This window comes from Manis javanica, chromosome 8, assembly GCF_040802235.1.
Source record: "Manis javanica isolate MJ-LG chromosome 8, MJ_LKY, whole genome shotgun sequence".
Lineage (NCBI taxonomy): Eukaryota > Metazoa > Chordata > Mammalia > Pholidota > Manidae > Manis > Manis javanica.
Window position 1 is genome coordinate 111476052 of NC_133163.1, and position 12488 is coordinate 111488539.

General features: G+C 47.5%; 1 protein-coding gene across 4 annotated transcripts in view; it reads left to right on the top strand.

Annotated features, from left to right (window-relative positions):
* Positions 1 to 956: 956 nt before the first annotated feature.
* The window catches only part of TLN2 (talin 2), a 440089-nt gene continuing 428557 nt past the window's right edge, over positions 957 to 12488 (top strand). For 3 of the 4 annotated variants that reach the window (XM_073211935.1, XM_073211941.1, XM_073211942.1), the window contains exon 1: positions 1039 to 1053. The gene's annotated coding sequence lies outside the window, so the exon portion shown is untranslated. Of the gene's footprint in view, positions 1054 to 12488 lie in introns of all 4 variants that reach the window. The other variant, XM_073211939.1, reaches the window with a different exon arrangement.

Consider the following 12488-nt stretch of genomic DNA (forward strand, 5'->3'; position numbering starts at 1 on the left):
ATTGGGATGGAAAAAAACACCAGGTCTGATTAAAGCAAAACAAATTTTGAAGCTACAAAAGTAATGTGTCCCTGACAGAAAAATCAGAAGCTAGAAGTCAACAGAAAAATTCCCCACAATGCAACTAGTTACTGACACAGTTAGAACCCTGCTATTTATCTGTCCAGTCTTTTCTGCCTCTCTCCATACATCAGTTTTAAAAAATGGAATCATACGGTAATGTTTTGTAATTTGTCTCCTCCCCACGCCCACCGCCTCAATTACCTTCATATTGTTTCATGTCAGCAGGAAATGTAAGAGGTATATAGTTGGCTTTATTCAAGGACACAGTAGGCAGGAGAAACGTTTTTCTTTTTCATATGAACTTAAGAAAGTGCGCCCCTCACACTAAAGCCGTTCTCGAAAACCCTCTGTGACCTGCCTGGACTTTCAAACAGCAAGTTTCGCGGGTTCAACAAGTGCGGCCAAGTGCAGCCCGGCTGCCGGTTCTCGCCGACCGCACCGCAGTGGGGTCCCATCGCCCGCCGCGGTCCTCCATCGGGACCACACCGCGCTCCCTTCGGGGCCTGGCCCGTCGCCGTCGGGGGGCGCTCTGGGGGCCCAGGGCCCCATTACATGGACGCCTCGGTTCCTGCACCCCTAAGCGGAGCCCGAGTTCTGGGGAGCCGAGGGCACCCTGCGCCCCCTTCTCCCCGAGAGAGATCGGCCGGCGCGTCGCCTCCCCTCGCGGACCCTCCCCGCCTCCGGCCGCGGGGCATTGCCCAGGAGAGGCCCACGGACGCCCGTGCTGGCCCAGCCCGCGTGCCGCGCGACGCCGGGCTGGACCGGAGCCGCGCCGTCCCCGAGTGATGACGCGCTTCCTGCCCTCCCGGCGCTCGCGGGCCGTGCGCTCGCGCTCGCGCTCGCCGTCGGCTCTTGTTCCGCGCCGGGAGCCAGCAGCGGCGGCAGCGGCCGAGGCAGCTGCGGGAGCGGAGCGGTCGCCGGGCGTGCGGGGGGACGCCGGCTGCACTCCAGGGCAGGCGCTCTGCAATGAGACAGTAAATGCATCCCCCGGTAAGGCGCACGGCTCAGTCGGGTTTTCCTCTTCCTCCAGCTGCTTGCACGTTGCATGAATTTCTCGTGTCTTTTTCCTCCCCTCTACAGAAGGAAAATGTGGGTGGTTTTTCCTTCCCTTTTTCATACCATGAGTGATACCAATGCAGAAAAAAACCCCGCAAAGCTCCCAGATATGATGTTCTAGGAGGGCTTTTTGCAGAAAATAAAAATAAAATAAAATTCATGCACCTGTCTATTGCATATGTATGTTTTACTGCATTCGACCTGGGCGCAGAGCTGTTTGCAAACAGCCCTGCAGCCGGCTCTCGAGAAAGGGTTCCTGGCGGTGGTCAGCCGGACCCCCTCCGGGGCTCCCGCCGGGTTTCCGGTAACTGGGCTTTGAAAAGCGGCCCCGTCTGCATGGAGTGTCCCCGCGGCCCCGGCTGGGCCCCCGCACCAGGAGAGTTGGCGCGGGCGGAGCGGCTTCATTCCAGCGCTGGCCGTCCCGACTCCAGCGCCACTTTGCAAACAAGTCTCGGTCCGAGGCTCCAGGCAAAGACAGCCCGCGGGTGCGGAGCTCCTGCTCATCTAGTCCTGGACTCTCAGACCTGCCGATTCCACGACTCCCCTTTACTTGGCAATCTCGCCACCAGCAAAGTGCTGGTCGCTGAGGGAAGGGGACAGCGCCTGGCCGAGAGCCAGAGGAGGATTTGGATTCAGAGCCGCTGCCCTCGCACTGGAAGAGCGGTGCCCTCTCCTTCCTCGGCCCCACGAGCTGAAATTTCGCGCCCACTGGGAGCTGGGGGTTCTGGAGACCGGCAATTCGGGGTTCCCTGAGGGGATTGAAGAACGACGTTGGAGGGCGCCATATTTTCAGTGGGTCTGGGCTGCGGAGGGCAGGGACCGACCAGTTTCCGGGGCCCTGGGAAAGCGCGGCGCCCCCGCAGAAGGGACAGGAGCGGTTTGCTCCGGGAATCTGCGCGCCGAGGTCGGCACGGAGGCGGCGGCGCAGGGCGCGCACGGCGGCTGTCCCCGCAAGGGCGCGCGGGCTGCAGCGCGGGCCAGGCCCGCCCGGTGCGGGTGGGGGGCCGGGAGCCGCGGTCGGGGACTGCGCGCCCCGCTCACCCCCTCCCCCGTCCCGCCGAGACGCGGCGTTCGCGCTCGGAGCACGACCCCCGTCCCCGCCGCCCCGGCGCTCCGCCGGAGTCGGGCGCTCGGCGGCACCCACACGCCCGGCGCCGGGTGCCGAGCGTTCTCCGGGCCCGGGGGTTCGCCTGGGCGCCCCGCAGGGCGCGGGAGCTCACTCCCCGAGCAGGGGGAGGCGCCCGGGTTAGCGGATCCGGGCCGAGGGCCTGGCTTGGGGCCGCCCCGGGGCCGAAGACCAGCCGGAGCCTCTTATCCCTCCCGGGCGGTGGCGGCGGCAGCAGCAGCGCCCGCGACTGCGTGCCCAGCCCTCGCTGCGATGCCAGCTCTCGGAGGCGAGGTGAGGGGGGCGTTTCCAGAAGTTGGGGCTTCAGGAGACGCGTGGGGAAACTTGGAATTTTGCTGCCTGTGAGGAGCTGCGGTGATTCGGGGATAGGGAGCTGATTCAGAATCCCTGGGTCTCGCGGTGAAAATTAATCTCCAGTCTTTTCCAGAAGATGAGAGAGGAATGAGCTCAAGTTCTCGGCGTTGTCCAAGACACAGTTAAAGAACAGGAGGGTAGGGACGATGTCCTGGTGAAATCGACCCAAAATACAAAAATTACAGCCCCCCTGGGGCTCTAAGTACCACCTACTTTGGCTTCTACGCGTGCCTGGGTGCACTGCGTTGTGGCATCCGTAGGTTGCCCGCTGTCCTTTCTACTCCAGAGCTTGGAGTCAGCGACCTCTTGGAAGTCAGGCCGTGGGGAACCTTCATTTTTTTTTTTAAAGAGACTATGGTCTCTGCTTTGTGAAGGGGCAAGGGAAGGGCGTGTGTGCTGACCTACAATCCGCTGAGTGCAGGAATGTGCCAGTCTTTTTCCTTGGTGTCTTACTGAAATGATGCCATAGTATTGAGGTCATGTCAGCACTTGGGGCTTCATCACTGGAGAGAATTCAAGGGATCACAGAAGTGGGGGTGGGGTGGGCGGAGATGGGGGGAAGCTTTCTTCTGGGAGATAGGCTCCCTGATGTCAGGGATTAGACCGGTTCTTCCTCCTCCACCTCATTAAATGCCCCCAGGGTGAATGTCAGTCATGGAGTTTACAAGATGTTATCTTCTTTGATGCCGATTTGGGATGTCTATGGGAAAATCGGGGCAGTCGAAATGACAAATAGCCTTAAGAGAGTAGGGATATCTGCATGAATGCTATTTTCTGTTTCATTGAGTCCAAGAATTGTGGAAAACACCCAGAGTCCAAGGTGTGCTTATCTAAAGTTAGCATAACCAATTTTGGAGAGAAATCAGCTGCAGAAAATGCCCATCTATACTGTGAGGTTCCCAGGCTTAGAGGTGGTACCTTGAATTGCAGAAACACAAGCCTTCTTGGACTGGGCAAGTCACTGTTTTCTCTCAGCCTTTGTAGCCACTCATTATTAAGGAAATAGTTGAGTTATTTGCATTTTTGGCATTGATGTTGTGCTTCAACCTCCGAAGGGAAAGTGCACTTGACCCTGTTGGATGGGGATATTCTTTACAGGTATAGGCATATTGGTGTGTGTCTTGTATTCACTTACTGTCAAACTTACTTGTGCAGGGTTTTTCAAACACTGTTCCCCAGAGTATTTTTTAGGTGAAGTCAGGTTTTAGAAAGATGTATGTGTGTGTGTGTTTTCCTAGTCCAGTTTCTATCTTTAATACCTCAGAATTATACTGATTCCCCTGCTCCTCCAACCCTCACTCCCAGCAGATCATTCATCCCCAAGGGCAGTTAAGGATGGTTACAAGTCATGAACAATCTAAACTTTCAGCAACTCTGAAAAAAAAAAATACATGTAAGCATGTATTTATTCATTTTAGCATTATGCTACATAACTATATATGTCACATACTTTTGTGCCTGTGCTAGATGTTATATAATAGAAATTAACTTTAAAAAAGTTTTCTTAGTAAAGTAGAAATAAAAAATTAAAGAAGTTTTATTGCAAACCCTGTAATCTTCATTCCCAAGTTCATTGCTTTAATATTTATCTGGTTTCTTATGCCTGTCTTAACAAAGTGTCATAAATTGTGCTTTGTTGCCTCCTGACTGATTCTTATTACAACTTCATGGTTTGATGAAAGTTCTTCCTTTATTTCCTGAAGAAGATGTTGTCACTTCAAAAGGTTAGAAAATGCTTATAAGTTTTGAAGAGCTGTCTGTCAATTTACCGGGCCTTGTTTTGTGTTGTGCGTGTTGTGGTGTGGCATGCCTAGACTCTTGGAGCAGCGTCTAAAACTTGTGATCTGTGACATTATTGCCCCAGAACTTTTGAGTCATAATGTTTTCTTGGAGATTTGGGGTGGTGTTTAGCCAATACAGGAAGTACTAAAAGAGTTAAATAATTCAGTTATTTTTATTGGGTCTAAGGAATTTTAAAGACAAGGAGGAAAACTTAATAAAGAGGACTAGAATTACAGCTTAACATACCCAACTGGTACCTTTTTAATTACAGCACTTTCTCCCAGAACTTTCAATCCTATTACTTTTGTATATAATAAGCAGACTAGTTAAAACAAATGCCGAAAGAACTATTACAAATAATGGGGATAAATGGTGGGTATAACCACCCATTTTGCCTCAAGTTAAAATAGTTAAAGAATCTGAATTGTCAGACTCCCCCTGCAGGCCCTCCCAACACTGCTCTTCCCAGTAAGCGGGAGATTTTGAGAGGCAAAAAAATCTTCGAGGGGGTGGAGTCAAAAAAAACCAAACAACAAAAAAGAAACAAAATGTTTAGAGTAGGTTTCTCCTGTTCATTCACCATCCTCACAACCTTTGGCTCAGTGGGAGGTGCCATTTGAATGAGAAATGGTGGACAAGGCTGGGTACAAAGTATTTTGGTTGTGAAAGCCTTGATATGTCACCCAGAACTGTGAATTAGGGTTGGGCTCATTTGCCCCCCATTTCATAGGGAATTTTCAGAGTCAGTGCCAAGACCATAGTGTTGTTTTTTCCTTAACCAACAATTTAATTTCATCCAAAGTGATGCTGTTCTGAATACACAGAAAAGTAACTAATATTTGTGTTTCCTTTTACTTTTATAGCTTCAGTCTTAACAAATGAATTTCTCTTAAGTCTGCTATTCACTTATTCAGCATTTGGTTTTGAGGCTTCCAATGTACTTGCTACTAAGAAGACATCCCTGATCCTTACCACACACATAGAATTCCAAAGGGATGACACTCTTTCATACTTTCTCTATCTAATAGATTAGGGTGGGAGATGAGTGTGTGATTAAATAGTATTTGAAGGACAACACTATAGAAAGATGAGCAAAGGATATGAACAGGCAATCCCCAAAAGAAGAATTACAAATGGTCAATAAACATGGGAAAAATTCTCAACCTCCCTAATGGTCAGGCAAATGAAAATGAAAAAACAAAGAGATTAGTTTTCTGTCTATGCAACTGACCCACTTTTTAAAAGAGTGGTGACATCCTTTATTAGATGTGTTGGGGCAACTCTTTGGTAGGAATATGAATTGTAGCATTTAGGGAAAACAGATGGTTTCTGCAAAAGTTTTGTAGGTGCATGACAATATGACGTGGCAGTTCCATATTTGGAGTCCCGTCTTGCAGAAATAGAAAACATAAACATTAAGGATCTGTGTGTGAGGATGTTTATTGCAGGATTATTAAAGTAAATAACCTAGAAGCAGCATGAATGTTAATCAGTAGGAGAAATAAAGTAGGGTATAGCCATACTAAGGATTTTTTGGCAAGAGATGTTGCCTTGCCTGAGGGTTTCAGCCCCAGGCAAGTTCACTATGGATTCAGGGAGACTGAGAAATGACAATGGAATGTTCTTGGGTAAAAGGGTTTATACCAAGCTTTATTCTCAAAGCATAGGTGGAGCACTAGAATCACATCTACATCCATCAGTGTGCAGGTCTGTAATGTGCCTCTGCTCAGAGCCCTGGACAGAGCTCTTTGTATAGTGACTCAATCAAAAACAGCTTATTGCCTACAGGTGTGGAAGCAGTAGCCTGGCAGGAGGCCAATTACATCATCAGGTAGTTTAGGGTCAGGTGAGGATCCTGGCTGTAGGCATTTCCATGTTCCCCACAGATGTGCATGATACAGTAAATGTAAATAAAATCCAGTTGCACAGTATCATATGTAGTGTGATCCTGTTCTGATTTTTAAAAAGAAGCAGCTCTATGTGTATGACCTTGGAGAAAAATGGGGAAAGACACACAAAACTCAATATTGTTTAAAATTGGCTGTGGGAAAGGGGTGGTGATTAACTTGCTCCCTATACACCTCGATTGGTTTACTTGCTCAAACATGTTAGCTTTTCTATAAGAAGAACACTTAAAAATGTTACTTGGTTAGAAACTGATATGGAATCATTTTGGAAACAAAAGCTGAGCAATATCATGCCTGCTTTCTCTGATGCCTTCTGCAGCAATCTCCATCTTGGAAACTTTCAGATAATTATCTTCACAAATCCTGAGGTTTGCCAATTTTGAGTAAATTCCTTCCATGTAAAGGATGGCTTCAGGAAAAGCTGTTTACCTCTGTGCCCCCAGAGAGTAGTGAAAATAAGAGATCATGAAAACTCTTAGCAAGCACTCCCCTTTCCCTGACTTTCTGTGATCCCATTCTGGGAGAAGACCAGTGGCAGTCCTAGCAGGGGAGGTGTTTTGGCAAAGTGCCGTCTTCCTCGATATCAGCGGCCTGTTCTCAGACTTGGTTTTCCTATCTGAAGCCCAGAGAGGTGCTGCTTAATGGCTGGGCTGGCGACTGAACCCAGGTCTCCTTCCACATTACCCTCCAGCTTAGCTGATTGCCTCATCTGTATCACTTTCAATCCTGCCTCTTGCTGTGAGTTTTGAAACTTGATAGAACTTATGAGTTCTTGGCAGTTACCAGTAAAACTAAACTTTCAAGAACAGTGGAATCTCCATCGACATTTTTAAAACTACATACCAAGTGACCTTGTAAATCCTGCTGGGAGACTCAGAATCTTCACCTGTTGGAAGCTGGGACTCTGCTGTACAATTTGAGAACCGTGGTTGGATTCGAGTGCATCAGAATCACCCAGAGGGCTTGTTAAAACCCAGATCATTGGGCCAGAATTGAAGATTCTGCAAGTCTTGGGTAGGGACTGACAATCTGCATTTTTACCAAGTTCCTAAGTATGCTGATCAAGCTGGTCATGGACCACACTTTAAGAACCACTGGTTTAGAGGAGATAGCTTGCGCAGATTTGCAGTTCTTGTGTGCTTGGCCAGCCAGTACTCTACCCTATCACAGATGAAAATTAGAAGGCCAATCAAGGCAAGTTAGCTCAATGTTATCAATTTCATCAAGCTGGGAAGAATAAATATTTGGATTATACTATATAACTGTTGTCTGTATCTGGTGTATGTGTTAGGAGATTTAGCAATATTTTATCGATAGATGTTTGTTCGATCAACATTGAAAGTCAGTTAATGGATATTGTTTTGAATATCTGGAATGGATTCTCTTGGAAAAGCCGAGAGGACTGTTAGAGGATCTCTGGTTCCTGTTTTTGTTTTTATTGCTGCTTCATCATGCATACGTACATATTCAGGATTTGATGCCATTGATATCTTTTAATTTAAAGTTGTATACATATAAATGGTATTATGAAGAAGATGGTGGCCAGATGATACATGTTGTTTAAATTGCATTGTAATCTGATCATTGGTGCATTTTTGGGGGGAAATTAAGTGCAATAGCCATGAATTTCAACAAGGGTTTATTACAGTGTTGCCAGAGAGGCCACATTTCTAACAGTGCTTACTAGTGACACGTAAATGCTTGGCTGTCCTTGGGGACCCTCACTTGTCTGGATGTCCTTAAGGGGCTGGGATGACCCAAAGCTCAGTAAGAAGTTTCCCTGAAAGACTCCCCTCCCCGCTAATCTCCTAATTCTAAAATTCTTTAGCAGATGAAAACTTGTTCTCTTTTTAGCCTCTCAATTATTGTGCATTTTATTTGTTTCTAATGATTTCACATGTAAGTTATAGCATAGCAAAATGGGTAGCAGTAGTGAGGTGTATGAAAAAAAGTGAAGTGGAAGAGAAGTTTCATAAAGGAGGTCGTACTTAAGCGGGGCTCACTAGGAGTGTGTCCCTTCTGTGGGGCTCTCTGCTGGGGCTGCGCGTTGGCATCATCTAGGCACTCTGCTGTGGCTGGGTCGGTGGGATATGGACACTGTGGGCAAGTTCTGCAGGGAATTCTAATGTGTAGCCAGTGTAGACAGCACTATCTGTAGTTGCCTGGGTCACTTTCCCTCATATGGCCCATAGTACCTCTTCGCATCAGGTTTCAAAATCATTATTTATTTATTTTTGCCAGAAAGGAGCCAACCAAACACTTTTTTTTTTCTGGGTAGTGAGATAATAGATGTTCTAAAATTTTTAAAATACTTTTTGGTATTTTCCAAGTTTTTATAGCTATTTTAGGGTATATTTCTCTCACAAGAAGAAAACATTATAAATCTTATTACTGCCTAAATTGTGATTTATCGGATATATATTTGCATTTATATTTTTCTAAATATTCAAATCAATATCAAGACAGTGACGTCTCCATATATGCCACAATAAATGCAGTGTGCTTTTCCTTCTGTAATCCTTATGTCACAAACTATATCTAACAAACCATATGTTTGTTAAAATAATTTGGGGCTATAGGTTAGTTTATTATTTTATACTTTTATATACCTTAATTTACAGGAAAGAGAATAGAATTTTATAAACATGTTTAAAAATATTTTTGCCTGCTTAATTCTATATGTTTTATTAGTTTTCCTGATAATCAGAAGTTTTAAACAGAGTAGAATGTTGCTGTCAACATTTTGGTGACTTGGGCATCTTTGCAGATTGTCCACTCAGCTCAATCCCTTGACCAACTAACTCCCAGTCATCCTTTTCTCTACTCTCCCTCAGCCATCTCCCCACAGTTCTCTCTGGAGCACCCAGAGGCTGTTTGGCAACATCTAGAGACATTTTTCTCTGTCACTGGGAGGGAGGATGGGAGGGGTGCCACTGGCATTTAGCAGGGATGCTGCCAAAATCCTAGGATGCATGGGGCAGCTCCCTAAGAATTATGTGGCCTAAAATGTCAGCAGTGCCAAGGTTGAGACACTCTGCCCTAGTGTCCTTGAAGTTTTTATCTGTAACCCCAATCCATGGGAGAAATACATCTTCCAGGATAACCCAGTACAAAAACATCATGTGACTGAAACTCTTCTCCCAAAACAGTATGTACACTTACTAGGTATAATGTGCTCTTAGACCTTTTGTCTCATTAAAAAAAATTGCCGATCATGACCCACTAAATTGATTTCCCTACTCACTAAACTTGCAACCTGTCACTTGAAAAACATGGTTATAGACCTCATCATTACCTATAAATATACCTCCACCGAAACCTTGACAAGCATTCCAGGCAGACCCCCACTTCTTCTCTTTCATCTTACTCTCTTCTCCACTTTCCAGCCCCACTCAGCCTTCACCCTGCAAGGGGCTCTATCCTGGTGACTCTTCTCATTGTCCATTTTCTCTTTCTTGTCCTCATGACACCCCCACCCCCAGCTCTCAGCTTACCCTGCCTGCAGACTCCCTCAGCTCCCTTGACCTTTTCTCCCTTCATCTCACTGTCTTGAGAAAACCCACCGTCCGCCCACCCTGCTCCTGCCTCAGGTCGATGAACATGGCTGGAGAAAACACGCAGCCTTCTGTGTCATCTCCCTTTTGATTTATGACCACAAACCTTAAGGGGTCTCTTGGCACAGCTGGGTCCATATGTTTCTATGCCCAGCCCACTCTTGGCTGATGACTTGGTCTATTTCATTGAGAAAAAGCAGTTAGAAACTAGTTTCATCACCTTCCCGTGGCGAGTCTGCTGCCAGCCTGCAGTGTAGCCACACAGCATCGCATGCCCCTGGGCACTGGAGCCGCGCTCTGTGGGCACGCAGGGCTCTCACCCTGTCTGTATGTCCTGCCCCTTCTGCATTGCCACTGTTCCCTCTGACGGACGATCCCCATGACAGAAAAGCTATAGTACCTGTCATCCTGAGGAAAGCAGCAGCCAGGACACACCGCGACCCCGAATCCCGTCAGCTGCCCTTAGATTCTGCCTCCCTTGTAGTAAATGCTTCTGAAAGAATTGTCAGGCGTTCTGCTCCACTTCCTCCCTCATCCTGTCCCGAACCCACTCGAGTCCAGTTTTTGCCCACCCATTCCCCGAAACCACACTTCCTGCACCCACCTTCCATGCCCCATCCCCACCTGGTCCCCCCTCCAGGCCCAAGGCCACTGGGACTCTAGCTCCCCTGTTCTCCGCACCCTGGTTCTCAAGGCACTGGAGGCACTCTCTCCGCTTCCCTTCATTTAAGAATTTGCTCCAGTGTCCCCTCTGCATGGGCTGGCATCCCCCAGCCTCTGCCTCAACCTCTTCCTTTTTAATTTTCATATCATTTATTGTTCATAATTATCTATTGCCTGTGTCATAGCACTATACAATATGAGATCCATGAGAAATCATCTGGTGCTGTGTCTCCAACTGTCTCCAACAATGCCCAGCACACAGTGGGTCCTCAGCAAAAAAAAAATTTTAATGAGTAATTGAAGACTACCTGTGTAACCAGCAAGTTTGCCTTGGGTGAGGGAGAAGTAATCTTGCCCAGGTTGGATCTAAGGAGGATAATAACGAGGTACAGAAGTGGTGTCTCACAGGGCAGTAGTTTTGAGGTAATGTGCTGAGAGTTAGAAATTCAAGTAGTGAGTGAATGAAGCACACCCTTGCTAAATACTTGCTGAGTGATAGAAGGTCCCTGCAGGGACAGCTAGATGGAGATAAATGATTCCCCTCTTACTTTTATCTCTGAAGCCCTAGGGGCACTTCAGCAGTCTGTTGGGGAACTGTTGTCACTGGGTTGAAGACAGTAAATTCACTTGTCTGAAGTGTTTACCATTGACCTTAATGTTCCTGTGGATTGTTCTGGTGTGTCACTCATCCCCAGAGCCCACGTGACCTCATGGCGCGATGTCCTTTTTTCTCATGCAGTGTTTGAGCCCATGGCGGAGTGAATTCCTGCAGATGGGCGGGCGTGTTCCGCGGTTCCCGCAGCAGTACTCTCTCAGGCACCCAAGGTGGAGAGCCACCAAGCTTTGTGTGCTTAAATTAAGACCCCTCTCTTCTCTTTCTGTTTGCGTTACTTTAAGATAGCCCATTTAATTACTTGACACCCTTGTCCAGGACCTAGCTTGTCGAAAGTGAAGATATTCCTGAGTGTGGCCTGAGGTCATGCATGGCAAATCTTGTATGGGGAATGTGGGTTATTCCTGGGTTTGAGAGATTCCATTGAGGCCACTTGAAGAGGTTTAGTTTTCTCCTTGAAGGACTGTCTTTTGGGCTCAGCACCTGTCACTCCTGGGCCCTTCCCCACAGGGTTAAAGGGTAACACGTCATTCAAGGGCAGCCTAAGGTACAGGCACAAAGCATAAAGCACAAAGGTCTAGTCCATATAAGAAGGAAGGGCACATGTCTTTATGGGACATTTTAGGGTGATTCCAGGGAAGTTTATTTCTTAAAAAGGGAGGCCTGACTGGTTCTAGGTCAGTTTTTCCCTTTGTCAGGGAAAGAACTGCATCTCAGAAAGATGAGACTTACGGGCATCACTTGGCAAAGCTGGACTGGAATTCCACTCTCCTGACCACCACCGTGTACTTTCTCCTTTCACTGGGATGTCTGGTTGGACCTTGACTTTAATTCATGGCCATGGTTCTTGGTCCCAGGTGTGCATCAGAAATAGGAACACTGGTTCCTAAACCTTGATGAACTCACTGACTTGAAATCTCTGAGAGTGGGACCTGGACACCTATGTTGTTGTTTTTTAAAAAAATTTCCCTAGGGTGGCTCCTAGGAGAGGTTGCCCAACAACGGTGTGTAGGGGGCAGCGGCAGTAAGGGCCCTGGGGACAGTCACCCCATGGGGGGAATGTCTGCTGGTCTGTGCACTGGACACACAGAGGTGGTTCCTTTCTGCTGCAGGACAACCATCTCAACAGGGTCAGTCTGCTCCTTGTTCCCCCAGAGCCCCTCAAGTTACTGAATAAGACCCTGTAGGGTTCCAGTCTTAATGCATATCGAAAGGGCCTTTTATTTTCTTCAGAGGCATTTTCCCAATGTGTTCTGTCCTACTTACGTGAGAAGGAAAGCTGCATTCAGTGTGAGAAATCATCTCTTGAGGGCCTTTCCCAGGTCCTCTTGATTAGAATCCCTTGGTGTCTGAGCGCTGAGGGTGGCTCG